At 37.3% G+C, this 6,763-nt stretch overlaps 1 long non-coding RNA gene across 1 annotated transcript; it reads left to right on the forward strand.

Annotated features, from left to right (window-relative positions):
* Window positions 1-732: 732 nt before the first annotated feature.
* LOC105032790 (uncharacterized) lies at window positions 733-6,352 on the forward strand. Its single transcript, XR_829874.4, has 3 exons — window positions 733-905; window positions 4,205-4,361; window positions 6,126-6,352. It is a non-coding gene; the product is annotated as an uncharacterized lncRNA (long non-coding RNA).
* Window positions 6,353-6,763: the final 411 nt, after the last annotated feature.

The following is a 6,763-nucleotide window of genomic DNA, read 5'->3' on the forward strand; positions in this document are numbered from 1 at the left end:
AAGAAGTCAATAAAATTAATTTTTAATTTTTAAAAATTTTTTTATAAAAAATGTTAGGATCCTTGTCCTTTACGTTCCTTTTTCTTTTTGGGGGCAAGATTCTCCTTTTACATCGGTATCAGTTCCCATCGATCTTTGATCTGGGCTATTAGGTGACGTAGAAAACTAAAGATGTTGACGCATGGATGTTAGCCGCAAATGGAATAAAAATATTAACAAAAATTATTTTTGTAATTCAATTTTTTTTTTTTTTTTTGATTATAAGATTAGATTTGTTGAGAGAATTCAAGATATCCTGTGCTCCCATCAAAGAAGAAAAGGAAAAACAAAATATATCACTAACTTTTCATTGCAATTGTACCACCAGTGAGTCCCAACCCAAACTCATGAGACCAAAAAATTACTCTACGGACCAATGCAATAGTCATTCACCACATCATCCATCCAGATGCGGATAGGTGCCCATCTCCAAATAGATTGACGAACATAGATCAGACGGATATTATCCAATGCGTTTTCACCGTCAGAATTTATCCTTACATATGCCTCCGATTTTGGACAGGTACACTTGACCGAGCCTACTGGACCTGGTCCCCGACTACGGGACGCGCAGATGTTCGACCCCTTCCGCGATAAAGTTTTCGGGGCCCAAATCCAAGTCCAAAGCTCCCTGCACTCACGTGTCACAAAGAGATTGGTTTCATATACGTAGGCCGCGTATATCACACCAATTATCTAATGACACACGGCCTCCAGGGGGCGGCTCCAAGTTTGGGAGGTTTCTCACTATACATAACGTCGAGGCACCTACACATCGAAGCCCATATTTGCACGGCGACGCGTAGCTTCCCCGGCTTCGCCTCCTCTCGCTCCCCACCGTTTCGGTTCCCTCCGACGCCAAGATGGTAACAGATCTCCCCCTCATGCGAACAAACCCTAGTTTTCTTCCTTGAATTTCCTAATGTTCTTCGTGAATTTTAGTGGATCTTTTCTCTGGGTTTTTCGAATTTGTCCTGTCTCTCCCGATTCGTGGGATGATGTCGTTTTCCGCAGTTGTTTTCTTGAATCTGTTGGTTTTTCCTTGAATTCGTTTAAAGCGCTTCGATCTGTATTTTGATGCGTTGTTCTTGTTTTCGTGTTGGATCTCATCGTTTGTTGGGTGCAGGTCGTTGGCTCTCCTTAGATCTGTAGACTCTCTTTTGTGTTGAGATGATGATGGAGATTATCGGTGATTATGATTGGAGAGGGAGAGTTTTGATGAGTGATGTAGTGGATTGATTTGTAGATTATGATGTTTTGGGATGAATTTCGGTTGATGAGGATATTAAAGGTGGTTTTGATTGATCTTTCTTTCTATATAGAACATAGAAATTAGGGCTTCTTACACTTTGATTAAAATTAGTCCATGGGCAACGATGCATATTTATCAGGAGAACAAAGAGGAAAAGAAAAAAAATAAAGGTCGTCGAAAGGAAGAGAGAGATGCTTTGATTTTCCAGATCGAAGATGGTTGGGAAAGTTGAAGGGGATGCAATAGAAATCGGGTCCGGCACACTCTGACTGCATCTGTATTTAGATCCAGATTAGATCAGATTTGCATAGAAAAATCATGATGCAATTGGATTCAGATATAGAAATTGGAATTTTTTTGGGAGATGGATATGTATCTTAAGTACCTTTTAGATTTGGATATGCCAATAGGGTGTTTTTTCTGGATTTGGATAGTGAGATCTTTTTTGTGTTCAGATTTGGATATCTATATATGATAAAGTATTTTTTGAGATTCAGATATTGAAATACTTTGCCTTAATTAAAAGAAAATTTTCTTTTGTTCAAATTATTCATAATACTTCCATCATATTTACATGGATGATTGTACATTCTTGTAACATACTTGTGATAAAAAAGAATGCAATCTATATGCCTAAATTATATAATTTAGTATTATGCTCTATCTTTTCGTAAAAAAATAGTCCGCATCAAGGTTTTAAATCTTATGGGATAGTGCTGTTCTAATTTTTTCATGGAATGTGATGTGCTACCGTTCCGCCCTATCCCGACACTTGGGATAGAGAGCATCCCAAAATATCTCAGTCAGGATGGTGGGATGCTAGCGAGGCGGCCTTATCCCAACACATGGGATGATATCCCGTCTCGGTGTCCTGTGGGACGTCCCACTGGAATTTGAATCCTTGGTCCACATCAATTTTTACTAACAGATCATATTTATGTTTAGAGTAATATCAGATGAATATCTTTACCTATTTAGAATAGATATGTAAATCATTTATGTGGTTTGTATCCCTATCTGAGAACGTATATTGATATAAATTTTCCTGTTTGGAATCCATATATGTCTTTAAATCTACTGAATAAGTATAAATATGGATATGGATATACTATTATCGGATCCATTCCCAACCGATTTCGGCCCTAGATGGTGTGGAAGCTATAGTAATTGATGTCAAGTCGAATGTCTATGCTTGACAAGCATAGTTTCCTTGGTTCTAACATTACACGTATCAAGCTTAAACTGCCATAAGAGTCATTTTAGACCTCAATCTAATATATTCGTATGGCAGGTTGGATTGGGTGGGATCTGTTGTGAGATTGGTCTCTGCTGAGTCTAATGAGCTAGTCCTGTATCCCAAATTAGGTCCTACCGGGTCTCATCTGGACAAGCCTAATTTAATAAAATCCATACTCTTGTCTCTGTTAAAGCTGATGGACTTTTGGTATGTATTGGGCACTGACAGGGTTTGTTCTAATAAAGAAACTGGCAGCTTCTGATGCTAGTGAAAGCATTAGATACATGGCATGTGTGTTTCTCTATGTCAACTCAATTGTTTCTCTAGCATTTACCTTCAGGGAATTAGCTAGGAGAAGGAAGATGGTGTATAAGCTGCAAGCGGTTCAGGGTAGCTCAATTTCCAGGTTGATCTAGATTTAACTGGAGCTTATTTCAGCTCATTATTTACATGGCTTATATGGGACAATTGGCTTTCTAGATTAAAGGGCCTTGTTTTTTTCGTTTAAAAAGAAACCTCAGTTTAGGCTGATCCATTCATGTCTGATCAGGTTGGGCTTTGTTTCATGTAATTCATATCTTGACTGATTGTAATTCAGGTCCAAGTTTGGGTGCCTATTACTTGATACATGGTTCTGCATAAGTCGGGACCACACCATATAGTGCACAGGCCACAACTAAGTCTCCGTATATGTTAGTAAATGTTTTTTTTTTTTTTTTCTTGAGCGAGATTTAAGAGTTCCTAAATCAATTTTCAATTACATTGGGCCAAAGCTAGTTCTCCTTATACATAAGCAAATGTACTTTGTTAATTCCTTTTGGAGTGAGTTTTAAGAGTTACTAGTTATTTTTCAATTACCATTGACTGATAAGAGAGTATACTAACCTGGGGTTTGGGGGGCAGGGGGGAGACAGAGAGTAGCCATAGTTTAGAGCAGACCAGTCATTGTTTGGCTGTTGCTTAGATCTCATGCACAGTAATGATGGTTGCTTGAGAGAAAATTGGATGGGGGGATTCTGGAAATTTGACTTTTGTACCCATACATGGTTTGATGACTAGTGAATGGAAGAAATTAAATGAGGGACTTACAAGGAGCGATGATCGATGAGGGTGTAATTCCATTATTTAAACCAAAAATAGATCTTCTGAGGAAAAAAGTGCTGCACATAAATTGGGCAAATCAAAGAGTGATGAGAAAGTATAACATACATAAAGAAATGTTATATATTAATCTTTGTGCATACAAAGTAATTGTTTCATCACAAGTGATAAATCCCAACCCTGAACCTGTGGTTTTAAATTTCTGACACATCTTTTGAAATGTTGACATGTCGGTGGTTCTTGTTTTATACAGCATTGGACTACAAGAATTTTACATGAAATTAGGAACATATAGGTCTATCATCTTGCTGTTTAACTTGTTTGGTGTCATAATGTAATTTCTGTTAAGATTTTTAGGGTTTGCATAATATAACTCTCATGCTTAAGTAAGTCATTGTAAATTTTAACTAGGTAACTGCTATGGATTGTAAAAGATTAGAAGCATATGTTAGCTGTTGCATTTTCTAAGTTTTTATTTGTAGTATCCATGACTTGGTTTTTCATCTTCCCAATATTATTAAAGTCAATGCAGTTTGATTTTCTATTTACTATGATGGATTGATCTTTTTGGACAGACCACTTCAAGGCGCCTTGCAGACAGAAAAGTTGCAAAATTTCAGAAAAATATAACAAAGAGGGGGTCTGTTCCTGAGACAGCAGTTAAGAAAGGAAATGACTATCCTGTTGGGCCCATTGTGCTTGGGTTCTTTGTCTTTGTGGTCATCGGATCATGTATGTTGTCCTAAGCAGATCTACTTGATATCAGAATTTTGGCATACCTTCATTCAAATTTTGTTTCTATTTTCTTAGTTTTCACTTTTTTTATTTGGTCATTTATTTAATTTTAAGATTGGTATATCAAGAATAACTGGTGTAAATAAGAAACTAAACATAGGAAAACAGATGCGTTGAAGATTTGAGTACATTACTTTCTTATATTCTTGACCTGTTGTCAATTTTATGCATAGTTCTATTATATGACATCTGAACAAATTGTTGCCTGCATATTGATCTGTCAGAGTGCAGTTTTACAAGATCAATATGGCATTTGGAAACATTTATGCTTTAGTTCTATTTGTAAATTCAGTCTTTCTTCACATTAGCCTTTACCCATAAGCTGCTTCTGATTCTTTCCAGTGCTTTTTCCAGTGCATGTGCAATATGAATATAAGTACTATTTATTATTTTATTGTTATATCTTTCATGTGCATGTCCATTATTATGCCAAAATGTTGTTTTTAAGCTTTGTTTCTTTTACATTTATCTCCTGTGAACACATTACATTAATTAAACCTTAAGCAGCATTCTATGTTGTTATGGTGCTTTATGTTTCAGCATTAATTAAACCTTAGAATTCTCGTTCTATGGCTCCTATTTCATCAGGGTGACAATCAATGTTTATTGAATTTTTTTTTTTCCTTTTCTTTTTTTCTTTTTGTTTTAACAGTAATGAATGGCAGAACATGGCTGCACATAGCCTGGGCCTTCCACACCTCCTCTTGTTGGAACAGGCTGCTGGTGTGATAGTAGGGCCCAACGGCAAGCACACAGCCCATTACCAAAAATATCCTTTCCTCACAAATATTCACACAAGTCCAACAGCCTGTCACAAGTCTTAAAAAACACTGGTGGTGAAGGATGTCAATCTCTCACACCACCATATCCGCCTTTACCATTCTCCACCCCTTCAATGGATCAAGAAGGGAGCCAAAATCATCATCACTAGAATGTGATCAATATAGAACTAGGCACACTCCCATGCCTTGTTGAGCTTCATCTCTGGCTGCAAGAATTTCAATCCTGGTAGAGAGACATCATGAGATCAATATAGAACTTTTAGAAAGAGAGAAGAGGAGTACACAAGAGAGAGAGGTTGGGAGGATGGAGATCAGTGTTCTACTAATCTGACAACTTCTTGGTTTGGTGGTTTACTATGTCCCAATGGATGCTTAGGATATGCACGAGTATCATAAATCTGATGATTAGGATCATTTTGGATCAATCTCAAGAATATTTCTACTATTTCGATAAAAGCATGGAAAAGTATCTAGCTCTCTTGCTAAATCTATAGGCTTCTAGAGCCTAGAGAATTCCATATGCCTCTAGCTAGTCCCCTCGAGAGCGAAGATGTACCCCAAGTGTTTGATGATAATGCATGAAAGTGCTCGGTCCCCGGCACAAGGTGGGAGAACTAGAGGATGAAAGAAATATATAAAAAAAAGGTTGGCCTAGAACCTTAGCCTACTGCTTCATACCCTGAGGCAATGGTCTGCACAACCTGCCATGATGCCACATTGTTTTCCATTTAATTTTCACCTATCCTCTTTTCAAAAAGACAAAAGAAAAACATCATCCCCGCCTTTTTTCTCTCTTATTCCGATTGTATGTTTGTCTCACCTGCAATTACGCTTTCAAAGAACTGTTGTGATTATAGGCTTGTATGTACAGTTATGGATTTCAAAAGCTAATTTGTCTTCGACTCTTTTGTATTGACAGCTATATTTCAGATTATCAGGACAGCTACAAGCGCTGGGATGGCTTAAAGCAAATGACTGACAAACTCTTGCTAAGTTTGTGATTGATAGTCCAAATTTTAACCCAATGCAAAATTGGTATTGGAAGAAATTTTAGGGGGAAGCTTTGTGATGTCGTCCTGTTTACACTGCTGACCATATCAGGTTTTTCCGAAATAATAAAGGGTGCCTTTCTGCCCCAACTTAAAATTGGTGTTTGTGTTACTTTCTCTCCTATCTTCGGTTTGCTCATTAACAGCTGGAGCTTGAATGCATTTTTTTTTCCATAAAAGAGTGATTTTACCTTATACCAAAAGCTTTATTTGTAATGTGGAACTTGATTTACAACTGTTCGGTGGATGATTTCTCAGATAGAGTGGCATGGCCTCCTGTTATGTTTACATAGTAGAAGCAACAGAGATGATATCATGGTGCATGGTGAACTACTATTTCTAGTGCACGTGCACCAAAGAGAGAATCAGAGAACCAAACTTGAAGTCCATCGATTAAATCATGACATGCCGGACATTTGATCCAGATTATCTTGCCTGACAATGGGATGATGCTTCTGATTTTTAAATCATCGACCAGGATGATGCTATTTCCTCCTTGTATGCCACA

Source organism: Elaeis guineensis, chromosome 13 (assembly GCF_000442705.2).
Source record: "Elaeis guineensis isolate ETL-2024a chromosome 13, EG11, whole genome shotgun sequence".
Taxonomy (NCBI): Eukaryota; Viridiplantae; Streptophyta; class Magnoliopsida; order Arecales; family Arecaceae; genus Elaeis; species Elaeis guineensis.